A 13,996-nucleotide genomic window follows, 5' to 3' on the forward strand; every position below is an offset into this window, starting at 1 on the left:
GAGAGAGAACTCAGTATCACTTTTTTTCCCACACAAAGAGGAGAGACATCATCTCCAAACACAATCCAACATGGCCCTTCACCAGCACCAATTGGCTTTCATTTTCGGCATATCCTAGGTATATACATATATTAACTATTGCACGTTTTTCCCTCTTAGATTTATAACTTTACGTATTATATTCATCATCACTTCAGTTTATTAGTTTCACATCCTCTTATATTCCTCATCATCTCATCATCCATCTTCTTCTCTCTTCTTGGTTTTCTTCTTATGATACAGCATATAGTTGCATGGCTTTTATCATCTCAATATAGTTTTTAAAGGAAAACAGAGGTGATAGGCTTGAAGCATGCATATTTTTTGTTATGTGCATATTGCTGGGAAATTTTGTGGCTCACAGACTCGTTATCCGGATATGTCTAGAACGAAGCTGATCGATTTCTCTTTTGTCTTTATTGTGCTATTATTACAGGCAACATCATCTCTTTCATGGTGTTCCTTGCTCCAATGTAAGTGCCGAAACTTCATTTGGTTTCATATTGGATGATTTAAATCAGCCAAAATAATCACGGTCACGTGGTTAATTAATTAATTAATCATAACATCATAATTACACATTGCAGGCCGACCTTTTATCTGATATACAAGAAGAAATCTGCTGAAGGATTTCAGTCATACCCTTATGTGGTTGCCCTGTTCAGCTGCATGCTTTGGATATACTACGCTACGCGCTTGTCAAGAACAACGCGACCTTACTTCTCATCACCATTAACTCCTATGGAATTGTGGTCGAGATAATCTACCTTGCCATTTTCCTCGTCTATGCTCCCAAGAAGCTCAGGGTATATATATATCTGATTTTATAGTGAATTCTTTAACCTTTTTTTAATTAATATATATATGTGGCTTTGTTTAACTTTTCCTTATGTGGAAACAATTCACAGCTTGCGACGATTAAGCTTCTTCTGTTGCTGAATGTGTTTGGGTTCGGAGCCATGCTTCTGTCCACACTGTATCTTTCACATGGAAACACTCGTTATCAGATTATAGGATGGATTTGCCTGGTGGTTAACATCAGTGTCTTCGCTGCTCCTCTCTTAATCATTGTATGAAAACTGTTCTTCAAATTCTAATTTCTTTTTTATAATTACTTTTTTGCATGCACTAATCGTTATTAATTGATATTATTATAATAATACGTGCAGAGGAAAGTTATAAAGACAAAGAGTGTGGAATACATGCCATTCACTTTGTCCATGTTTCTGACCGCAAATGCTGTGATGTGGTTCTTCTATGGCCTTTTCCTCAAGGACTATTTCATTGCCGTAAGTTCATTAATATTTTTAATTAATTACCAAAGACGTGTAGCTTTTTAACTTTTTCTGATTTTGTTTTATTGCTTATATATATGGGGCCCCTTTAGCTTTTCTCTCCCCTTCCTTTACATATATGGGATACGTAACAAGACAAAATTAATTAAATAGAGGCACGCTTATTAATTCATTAATGTCATGACCCAATTAATAATATTAAACGGCAAGTTCCATAAACAATGCATGGGCTTCATGTATAAAAATATCATCAATTCGTCTTGTTCTTTCACACTAATTAATCAAATTATCTTTTGGATGTTGATGATTCGCAGCTCCCAAACACACTTGGGTTTCTGTTCGGCATCGTTCAGATGGTGCTTTACTTGATGTTCAGAAACGCCAAGCCAGTGGTACTAGAGGTTCCAGTGAAGGTTCAAGAGCTATCATCTGACCATGTCATTGACGTTCTGAAGCTGGGCAATACGGTCTCGGAAGATGCAAATAATAATAAGGAACAAAGGAACCCCACTCTGAAGAAAAGGTTTAAGTGGATCGATCAAGAACAAGGCTAGAAGAAGAAGAAGAAGAAGAAGAACAAATTTAACCTAAAAACAGCAATTAATTACTTTTCTGAGTGGAGGCATGCAAAGCAATTGAAGAAACAGTACGTAGTGTGCGATAATGGTGTGGTTACTTGTGCCTGTACGATATAAACTGTAACTGTGAGGCACAGTCAAATTATTTAACCCTATATGGCTCCTTTTATATATCACTGTCATATATATGCATATAATATGTTGTTGCTGTTTATGTAGTGATACAGTATAATTTCTGTGTATCCTTGAGTCAAATAGTTACCCATTTCATCTTTCTGAATTGCTATAAACGCGAACCATATGTACTGATGATGATGATGCTCAATTATTTTTAGTAATTTGAAATCTACGAATTTGGCTGTTAACTATATCTGTTTTGGTTACTTTCCTTAATTACTTCAATTAATTTGCACGACACGTAATCTTCATCATTATCATTATCCTTTATGATCATTATTATTGCTTCTTGGTAGTGATTCATTTAGTTTTCCTGTATCCAAATTAAAGAAAAATTCATGGTGTTTTCATATGTCATGCACGACAAGGGGGCAGATATAAAGGCATCCTTGAAAGTAAATTTATCTTCATGACGACAGCATTCCAAGTTGGTGACCAAAAAAAATGAAAAAAAAAGAAGAAGAAGCAAAACTACGGTTATAATATAAAGAGTTATAACTACGGTCTCAGTCCAGAACCAAAAGTACAGAGTTATGTAACAAAGAAGTGATATTTTTAATATGTGCGATGTGTGTAAAAGGTGCTAAGAGATAAATATCTTTGAGTTTTCTGCTTTGCGGTGTATGTTAACTGTTGACTTTATTGAATCGTGTCCATTGACACATATATAAAATCATTCAAAAATTAGAAGAAAAAAGACTCACATGCTAATAATTGGATTATAATTGCAAAATGATTGACTTCATTTAAAATCAACATTAATTGATACGAGCAAAATATCATCCCGTGATAATTGTGCATGGGGAAAAGGTCAAAACAAAATGAAAAGTGCTAAATATATAATAGTATAATGAAACGTAAAAGTATAACGTTCAAGGCCCCTCCCCAATATTTAACTCTTCCTTTAATTTTCTCTTTTTGGTTTTAAGGCGGCCTAGCAAGCTGGCTCCGGAATAGCAGACAATTCGGAATAGCGAAGAGGAGTGTTTGGGAGATCAATGAGGTCCATGCATGGCCATGCATGGAATCGCAATAGTGACGGTTCATCTTTGGTTTGTGATATTTTGTGAATGATTTGTACCAAGACAATATATTATTGGTCCACGATGTCCGTTTTGGTGCTAACCTCTAATGCAAGGTATGAATAGAGAGAGGGAAATAAAGAAAGAAGGAAACAAAGTCGAAATCTGAGTTTTCCTTTCCTTTGCGTTTAGCCATATAACCTTTTTTAAATGTGTTAATTTCACTCTGGTGTCATAAAAAAGTAGCTAACAAAATTATGAAGGAGTTGGTTCCACTTGGCTTAATATTGTGAGCTTTGGAGCTAGTAGAGATAATTACTAACCAAAAAAGGGCACTAATAAGCCAATATATGAAATTATTGCCATGACCAATATATAAAATATTAAAAACGAATTAACGGGTTGGCCACTTGGCCTGAGCCTTAAAACCAAATCAAAAGTCTTTCTAAATATGATATATTATTAATATAATTTTCCCTGCTGATCCTTTTCTTTTTAGATATGGTTTATTATATATATACACACATACTAGTTAATTAATAGGGACCTGACCTGAGTAGTTGTATCAAAATAGTAAGTTGATTTGAACTCCGTCTAATCATATGTTTTGAATAAAAAAAAAAGCACTAAGGCACTAATAACCAATCGTGAAAAGAGAAAAGGGGGAAGGAGAGGGGAAGATGAAGATAATGGCAGAAACAGATGACTCACAATCAGAGGATAAGCATTCGAAGGCTTTACGCAAATGAGTGAGCGAAGGCTGGCCCTTAAAAAATTAAAGTAGCCATCGATGATTGTGTCCAATAAAGATATATAAAGGCACATATAAGTCCCCATGCCATGCATCGCACTGGCACATTACATGGTTATATTGCGTGGTGGTTCCCTTGGTACACTCCAACCAAAACTCCTTCATAATACATATCAGATAGAGAGATAAGGCTCTCTGATGTAATGAACCACTTGTTGCCCTTCTCCTTTAACACTAAATAAAGCTCTCACTAACCCTATTATCACTAACATTTGTCAGCTATCCAAAGCCATGTCTTCTTCAATATTGCCTCCTTTTCTTTTCTTTTTCTTTTCTCAATATTGATTCAGTAATTATCCCTACCACGTCCATATGTATAAAATGGGGTTAAGGGTCATTTTTCCCTAAACGTATTTATTTGCGGACGAGCTGTGGATATTTGAAAGGTTATTTTAGTTCAAAATCGGTCTGAAAATTTTAAAAAATAAGCAATATTACCCTTTTCATTAAAAAAAAAAAACTACCATTGACCATTAATATTTTGAATGAAAAGAATAATATTGTTCCTTTTTAACACTTTTGGAATGATACTGAACCTCAAAAAAAACTTTTAGAGATTCGTAACTACTCCTTCATCAACAGTTAGGCTTAACCCTATAATAGAAATAATGCATCATTTATTACGTGCCTATATAGGCGGAAGGGAAAGAGAAGATAAATTAGTATTGCATTGATGGATATATTAGAGATATGATTCTCCAGTTTCTTTAGTGTTTTTTTTTATATGTACTCTTTTTAAATTTTGGAGAAAAAGGGGCATTTTAGTGGCTATAATCTGAGGAGTGAGCCAATGATTGCCTCATAATGGTGCTATGTTCATATCAATTTGGGTTTCTTTTGAATTGATTTATCTTCAAATCGCTGCCTCTATACCATGTGTCGTGCACCATCTTTTATGGAGGGTCCCATGCTTACCTCATATACTTTATTTCAATCATATCTTTCACTTGTCTTCCTTTTTATTTTGTCTTTTCTCCTTTTCCTTGTTTTAAACGCTTCAGTCATCATCTTATTAATTACTTGTATATGGTTTTTTGGTGCTTCTTTATTTAATTTTCTATACAGTCCCATCCATCTATCGTTTTCCGCCGCATGATTAATCACAGATCTTGTATACGTTCACTCTTCTTCCTTTTTTAAAAAAAAAAAAGGTTTTTTACCCTTTTGCTTGGTCTCAAATGAATCAGGGATAAGAAGATAGGTTCATATATTATATGAACCTTATTCAACTCTTCATTTCATTGGCGTTAAGTGTATCTTCATGATCTCATAATCAGTTTGCCCTACGCCGTCCATGATATAAATACACACACACACACAGTGCAAATTTTGCTGCAAGCTACCAGAGAAGAAAATCAAAATGATATATGATTGATTAGATGCACTATAATTTAAATTTTGCCAGAGATATATCTGCACTTAGTTCTGTTTAAGTTCATGCTTTTGCTTTAATTCAATATATTATCTTAGGGATGACTGACATTTATGATTTTGTCTTTTTATTACCATTATTGTAATTAAGTTTTAGTATTTTTGGAACCTTATCTTGGCAATTTCCAAAGAATATTTTCTCATCGCTAGATCGTGTGGAGAGGGGGATGGTTTCTACATATTTTGGATTTTTATTTTAATTTTTTGCTAATGACATGTAGAAAAATGCGAGGAGGGAAAGAGACTAGTTCATTTGTATTTGGAAAATACTTCAAAGTTCTTTTCATCACAGCTAAAAAAACTACTGAAAAGACCACCGAGCGCGTACAATCACTTGAGAGGTGGGTGAAAAGGATTGGATTATTAATGGACGTACAATTATTTTTTGATTCAACATTATTTTTCAATGATAGGGAAAACTATTTTCTAGTTTTGGTGTTACTTGGAGCAAGTGCTTTTTTCATTGAAAAAAATAAAGTAACTGCATTTTTAGTTTAAACCTAACAGCTATATATTCTTTGATTATACAAATTATCTCAAACTTATAAATACAATTCTCGAATATGTTGCAAAAATAATTTTTAACGACTAAATTTTAAGTGTAGTTCTTCCATAGTTTTGTAATATTTTCCAATTGAAATATGAAAACTTTTTATGCACTTCCCCTCCAAGCATTGAGGGGATTATAAAAAATGATTAAAAAAATTTTGCACTAATTTGAGGAGATATTGGAGTATATATAAGACTGAAAGTAACATACGATTTTGACAAATGTAAGAACATATCGTCAGTATCACTTCGTAATTTTTGCTTATTTGTTGGAGTCGCCGGCCAGTCCCATATGAATATTTGACTTCACTTTAAAAAAGGAAGCGCCATAATACTATCTTGGATCATTAATATAAGACCTTATTTGGTTTTTAATTTGGTCCTAAATATAAAATTCTAGTTTACTTTGTTTCTCATATTTATCTTTTTTTCTTCCTAAAGTAGTCTTTGTAATAATGATAGTTCTAACTCATACACTTGATTAGTAAGGATATTTTAGGAAAGACAACACCTATTTATTACAAATAATTAATTCAACTAGTCTTTTTAATCTACACAAATTAGTCAATTAACTCTTATATTAAAAATCGGAAGTAGTATTAAAATCTAATAATTAGATTATTTCATCTAGAAATTCATAGATGAAGTACGAACGTTATTTGAGAACTTTGTTATTCGGACTGCATTTGACTGCTGCAGAAAGGCACAAATGACCTATTAACCAAGCAAACTAAAAAAATCACATGACGCGGGGTCAACGGTCGTGTGTCGTGTCGTGAGGTTCAGGCAGATCTTGGTACCACCTTGCAAAAGCGTTTTAAGTGGTAGCATGAACTCTTTTATTACTATGAAATTGTTACATACATAAATCTCTTTTCTCTAATTTTAACAAAAGAATTATGAATTTTTAGATATCTATTTAATTTGAAAAAAATATCAAGCAACTTTTTGAAATTTATATTTATATTTTTAAAATAAATTCTCATAAATTTTGTTACTGCAAATAGATATTCAAAATGTAAGAAAAGAAAATAAGATAAAAGTGCTGGTATACTCTACTCACCTGCTTAATATAGTTAACGCTAATTGAAGACACTTTTAGTAACTAAGAGCTTGAGAAAAAAGGTAAATGAAAATATTTTCTTTAAAAAAAAAAGTACAAATCGTGAGAAGGAAGTAAGGAGAAGGGATTCAAGAGAAGTGAAAGGGAAAAGAGGCAGAAAATGGTCCAGATTTGGGCGGCTCTTTTTCATATGTATGGGATAGTTGGTCTTGAAGAAGATGGATGATGGTCCACACAGCTGGATCGAATTGCATTGCATGCCTTGTTCTACTTGGCTTCCATTTGTATTATTGTTGTTGACCTCTCCCCACAAAACAAAACTCACATGGAAACACATAGAGATTTTTATGTTGAACCGAACCAGAATATACGTATTACAAACGAAAATAAGTGGCTTCCATGTTTTACCCCTCATTTTGGCAGATTTTAGACCATTCACTTTTCACCCAAACTCCAAGCCACCCAAAACATATCCCCCACTTGTCTCCCTCTCGACCAAAAATGCCAAAAATAATTCAGATGAGTCATATTAAAAATTAAAAATTAAATGCTTGGTTCCCTTCTGATATATTGGTTAAAACGGTAAGCAACTTCATTCTTGTAAGGCGAAGAACGTAAATCTTGAATACCGAACAGTTTCCGTGTAGAGAGCTTTAAGCTTTGAGTTTGTAGGGAGGATTTTAATCATTAAATTAATGTTCTTGACCTCGTAAGAATTAGTGTCAAGTTTAAAGTACTAATAATTTAAATCCACGAAATCTTTGGGTGAAGGCAATACGTAGATGGATGGTTGCAAGAAACAAATAAATAACAACAAAAACCGTACACAGTGAATAATATAAAACGTCCGTACTTTTTTGTCTGGATACAAAAGCACGTCCAAATTCCAAACACGAACAAATTGTCTCGTTATGGTCGTTGCGGTTTGTTTACAGGACATGCACAAGTATCCCTATTCCAAACAACAGAGGCATGACCGTAACTATGAACATTGCGGCACAACTTCAACTAAATAATATCAATATAATGCAAAAGAAACCACACACACACACACACATTTAATATAAAAACTAGTTAAGAGATTTAATTTGATTTTAAATGTAAAACTTTAATTCATTTTGTCTTTCATTTTTTCTCGAAATATCCTTGTTGTTTGTAAGGGTTTCCACTAACAGTTACTCCCTCCGTTCCTTATTATAAGAGACGAATAACCGAATTGCGTTGATAAAAAAAACAGTTAAAATTAGTTAAAAACAATTAATGTGCAAAAAGTATAATTTTTTTCCAAAAATGCCCTCATTAATAAGGAGAGAGAGCATGAGAGAGAACAATAGTAAATTCTTAAAAGAAAGAGAAGTGGGAAGGAGAGAGAGTGTGAGTTGGAGACAATAAATATGGGTAAAATAGGAAATCAACACAAAAAAATAGAGACAACTTTTAAGTGTCTCTTATATTTAGGAACATACTATAAGCATCAAATGTCTCTTATAATAAGGAACGGAGGGAGTAATTCTAATCATCCAATAATATACTACCTCTGATCTTAATTATAAGATCTCGCTTATAGTCTATAAACAAGATTTTATAATTAGGACTAGAGGTGGTATATGATTGAGAAGGATATTTTAGAAAAACTAACACATTTGTGACAAATAACTAATTTAATTAATTTTTTAATATTTTAAAATTAATTATCTAGTTTTTATATTAATAAGAATGGGAGGTAGTATTTTAATGTTGTAATATTTTTCTGAAGTTTGGCAATTGTTTTTTTAAACGGATGGACCATAGATTATAAGATCGCCCATTGAAGCTTCTAACTCGGGGGCCTTTTGGGTCACCATGCCTTGACCCACGAGGTTCTATGTGAACTGGAATCAATAAAGAACTCAAGGAATGTTAAGTGGGTTAGAAATAGTTCCGGTTCATGAACCTATCATGTTGGGCTATTTCAATGAGTTGGCCCATCATTTTAAAGAACCTTTTTTAATCTAAACAAACCAAACACAGCATTGTTGGCCCAAAAGGAAAAAGGAACAAACTTGGGGTTAGGCCCTCTGTTGTACAAACAAGAAAAATTAAGATCCAGGCATCCAGCTGTTTGAGCAAATGAGAATTTAGATAGAAGAAACTTCCCATGTTCAGTCAGTTACTCTTAAATATAGTTATAATATTGTACCAAAAAAATATAGTTATGATACAAAAAAAAATTGCTTATATTTTTTATATTTTGATTTCTGACCTGGTTCAAAAAGCACTTATAGTTTTTTTTTTTATCGGATATAATTTTATTTGTAGAAGATTTTTAGAGTGTTAGTTACCAGTTGTTGGGAGAATTTTTTTATGCAAGATTAGTCCGAGAGAATTCAAATACTACTTCCGGTCTTAATTATAAGAGCCAGTTGACTAATTTGAGAAGATTAAGGAAGTAAGTTGAGTTAGTTATTTGTCCTAAATATGTGTTGTCTTTCCTAAAATATCCTTGCTAATCAAGTGTATAGATTAGAACTATCATTGTTAGAAGGGCTACTTTGGAAAAAAATGTATAAATATGAGAGACAAAGTGGATTGGGGTCTTATATTTAGGACCAAAATAAAAGTCAAACAGAGTCTTATATTAAGGACAAGAGGTGGTATTAATAATTGCCTTTAGGTATCACCAACAACAATTTTTCGACAGTTCAACCAAAAGGTGTTATTTGTGGGGACAAACGTTGAGGAATTTTCCTATACTTATTTGGCTTTTATTTTATTATATTTATTTGGACTTTCATCTTGACAAAACTTATAAGCCCAGCTATTAAACCAAGTTGGTTCACAAAAATGAAATTACATTTAATCAAGCTAGGGTAATCAATCATGATTCATGAAAGCACGCAGTAACACCAAACCAAGAACAAGAAGTAGGGCGAAGCAAAGAGGTTCTAATGCCAATACTATCAATTGGCGATTCGAAATTAGATTTGGCCCAACTCTCATCAGTGCTCATTGGCGGTGTGACATTAGAGCGTCCAGCAACTGTGTCTGCATAGCCTGTGGGATTGGCACCAAGTTCTCCTTCAAATAGGGGCGTGTGGAAGAGACGCCGTTGATGCAGTAGGCGAACTTTTTTGCTTGAGAGACCAACGGAGTTAGTAGGAGGTTAAGGGTCAGTTTGATATGAGAGAAATGAAAAACAGTGGGGAGAAAATTTTTTTTGATGAACTCGATTTAGAAAATTGATGAAACAGGGTTAAAAAACTTTTAATTTATTTTTATTATTATTTTGCCTTACATTTTTTTTCTTTATTTAAATTTTAGAACTCCACTTTTTAATTTTTTAAATCAACCTTGTGAAATTTTTTTTTCCCCTCCCCTTCCCGCCATTTTCCTCATACCAAAGAGATGGTAAGCGATGACAAGTGATGATGTGTAAAATAAATATAGGTGGTAGAATTTAATTAGTTACTTGGACCTCCTTAACCTAGCTAACTTGACTTAAGGTTTTCCTCCCCCCTAAGCACAAATATCTTTTTATTGTGAACAATCCTATTCGAAACATTTCTAGACACTAAATGTGAACTCTTTTTTTTTGGCAAGCACATGTATCCTTCTATCAATCATGTTTGAGATGCTGTTAGGCACTAAATATGAGCATTTCTTTCAAAGAAAATTTGAACCTTAATTTATCATGTTATGAGAAATTAGTTTTTTTTATTAGACCTAGTTTCGTGGAGTGTGAGCACCTACTTAACCTAACCAACTTTATCCTAAAAGAAAAATGTCGCCTGAAGTTTAAAATCCCATCGTAGGAGGTTACGACATCTCAATATGGGCCTGTCCTGAAAAGGCGGAATCTTTAAGACACTGAAAAAACGGGATAAACAAGTTGGGGATGGCCCAGCCCATGTATGGTATCAGTTATACTCGACAGGATAAAGTCTATGTGATGCATGAATAAATATATTTAATTATACACAAATAAAAACAGCACAATAATTTAACGTTGCTTTCTATTTGAATATTATACTATATGCTGCGTGAAAAGAATATTATCCTATGGTCAACAACGGTTTAACCATCACTTGTTCCCCCTCCCCCCCAAAAAAAAAACCACAAAAAAAAAACCCTAATGGTTTGAAACCATATCGAAACTAGAAAGTACTTCTCTTTTGATTAGACATTCATGCTCAAGCATTCAATAGTATTCGTTTGGACGAGCATGTACTTTTGCGATAATTCCATCGACTAAATCTCTGTCAATAACTTTGGAGGGGGCAGGCATGTCCATTCTAGCTTTTTGCATTTTCAAAGCGAAGGAAGGCGAAAAAGTAAAGCGAAATATTATCACTGAACTCTTGGGCCAAGCGCACACACGGTAATTGGGATCCGACGTTGCATTGCTTCCTGAGCTTTTTCATCAGATGTCTGGGTTTTGGCTTTACTACGTTCTGTATCGTAAATTCCTAATATTAATTACCAGAAAGTAGCATGCGAAGGGTTCAAATAGCCACATTCAGAAAAAACACGATGAAACCAACTCAAAATATACATGGATTTCAATCGGTCTTGACGTCAGGATTTTGGATAGAAGACTGATACAACACGTTCTTGGCTCCAGTGGCGTCCAGAATCTTCTTGCTCAATGCTTCCTTGGCCAAATCCCCACTCGTATACATCATCCTCAATCCCCACCCCACCAATTCTGGGCACAATACCTTCACTACGTACGACAGCCTGAACCATCCTGGTACTGTCAAATACCTGTCTCCCCTCGCCACGCTCTTCACTATTGCTTCTGCACACCCACTTGCTGATCCCAGCGGCACTGCGCTCACTTCAACCTGCATCACCATTAACAGTATTATGACTTTCTTTCTCAATCCCTAAATCAATCAAGAAATGTCGTATATATATGAATAGTGCTTACATCTCTTAGATCCTGATCTACCTCCACCCTTCCTTCGCCCATCAAGTACTTCCCCTTGGTTATTTCAGACTCTATGTAGCCTGGGGTTACTATGGTTATGCCTATATCAGACCCAAATTCCACCATCAATGTCTCGTACATGGAGACTAAAGCGGCTTTGCTTGCCTGAACATAGCACGTGTTAGAAATTGTAGAGACTGAACTAATGGACACAAAGCATTATGTTACATGGCTTACACTATCCACATTTCTTCTGGGTGCGGGCGTCCAGGAATCCACTGATGACATTGCTGCGATTTTGCCTCGTCTGGTTTTTAGATGCGGTAAAGCAAAACGAGTCATGTACACTGATCCCCAGAAGTTTGTCTCCTGTGAACAGAACATTGAAGAACAGAGAACAGAAAACAGAGTAAAATATGTGCAAAATATCCTCATACCATAATGGGCCGCATTGTTAACCAAGTGATCCACTGCATCAAACATTCTCAACAAACTGGTACAATTTTGGGGTTGATATTCTGTGCTAACTTCGCACCAATGCAGCAGACAGAGAGAGTTTTACATCTTCCAAAATGATTTACAGGTTCGTCGACCATTCTGGCACAATCCTCGACCTTGGAAACATCCGCCCGTTTTATCATAACATCCGGAGATCCAAAATCTGGAGCTCTCTATGCAACTTCCAGCAGTGCATTCTCCCTCCGAGCAGAGTGCGCTAAACGAGCACCTTTTTTACCATACTCGTATGCCAGCCAGATGCTGAAAATTGAACGGAAACTGATGGCAACGGACACAGCACGATATTTCTAATAAACTGGAAAAAAAACGGGCGTGGGATAAATTACCTCGCTGATGCCGGAGGAAGCACCAGTATTGAGGAACATTTTGCCGGTGAGATTCTCGGCGAAGATGGAGTTCAAGGTTCAAAGAAAGAACCTGAGAGTCCAATATACGGGTAAGAAGAGGGCAAGAGAAAAGAAGGTGAACGGAGGAACAAAGAGGTTGAGGAAAGCACCACGAGAATAGTGTGAGGGAGATTTATTCAGTACTAAAGGAGAAGGGGCAACAAGTGGTTCATTCCATCAGAGAGCCTTATCTCTCTATCTGACACGTATTTATGAAGTGTACTAAGGGAACCACCGCGCAATATAACCATGTAATGTGCCCAGTGCGATGCATGGCATGGGGAATTATATATGCTTTTATATATCTTTATTAATTGGACAAATCATCGATGGCTACTTCAATTTTTAAGGCCAACCTTGGCTCACTTTTGCGTAAAGCCTTCGAAAATGCTTATCCTCTGATTGTGACTCATCTGTTTCTGCCATTATCTTCTTCCTCTCTCCTTCCCCTTTTTCTCTCTTCACGATTGGTTATTATTGGCTTAGTGCATTTTTTTCAATTCAAAACATATGATCAGATGGAGTTCAAATCAACTTACTATTTTGATATAACTACTCAGCTCAAGTCCCTATTAATTAATTAGTATGTATGTGTGGGTGTGTGTGTGTGTGTGTGTGTAATAAACCATATCTAAAAAGAAAAGGATCAGCAGGGCAAATTATATTAATAATATATCATATTTAGAAAGACTTTTGATTGGGTTTTAAGGGTCAGGCCAAGTGGCCAACCCGTTAATTAGTTTTTTAATCCTTACAAAAATTTATAATCTGTGTAACTGAAGGAAAACTTCTATCAGCTCTTCTAGCTGACCAGTAGATATATGTAACTTCCACTAATTAAAAGATAGGCTATTAATTTCTCTTAAGTCTTGCAAAATCAGCAGCCTTCCTTTATTAATCATGTCTTCGTGTGTGGCTGTGTTAGTTTCCCAAGTTATTTATCCTTGCTTGGGACTATAAGGTAGAGTTACAATGATTTTGATTTATAGGCCACTTTGACGAAAATTATTAGCATGACAAATTAATATTAAAATATAATATTACATTTAATCATAAATCAATTTAGTTGCCTTGGGTTAAATCAAATATAAAATCAAGTTACCTAGATTGTGTTTTTTTTAAGAGCCTTTTATTAATTCTTAAGTTAACTAAGTGACAAAAATATTAAAGAATGGTTTTGAAAAATGATTTTTCTTTTGATAAAACTAATTCAAAAA

At 34.5% G+C, this 13,996-nt stretch overlaps 2 pseudogenes; one reads left to right on the forward strand and one right to left on the reverse strand.

Moving 5' to 3' along the window:
- Nucleotides 1-421: 421 nt before the first annotated feature.
- Nucleotides 422-2,277, forward strand: LOC114723449 (bidirectional sugar transporter SWEET10-like; annotated as a pseudogene).
- Nucleotides 2,278-11,500: 9,223 nt separating this feature from the next.
- LOC114723450 (11-beta-hydroxysteroid dehydrogenase 1B-like) lies at nt 11,501-13,205 on the reverse strand (annotated as a pseudogene).
- Between the last annotated feature and the right edge of the window lie 791 nt (nt 13,206-13,996).

This window comes from Neltuma alba, unplaced genomic scaffold (assembly GCF_004799145.2).
Source record: "Neltuma alba isolate B1F8T4 unplaced genomic scaffold, ASM479914v2 tig00012140_pilon, whole genome shotgun sequence".
In the NCBI taxonomy this organism is placed as follows: Eukaryota; Viridiplantae; Streptophyta; class Magnoliopsida; order Fabales; family Fabaceae; genus Neltuma; species Neltuma alba.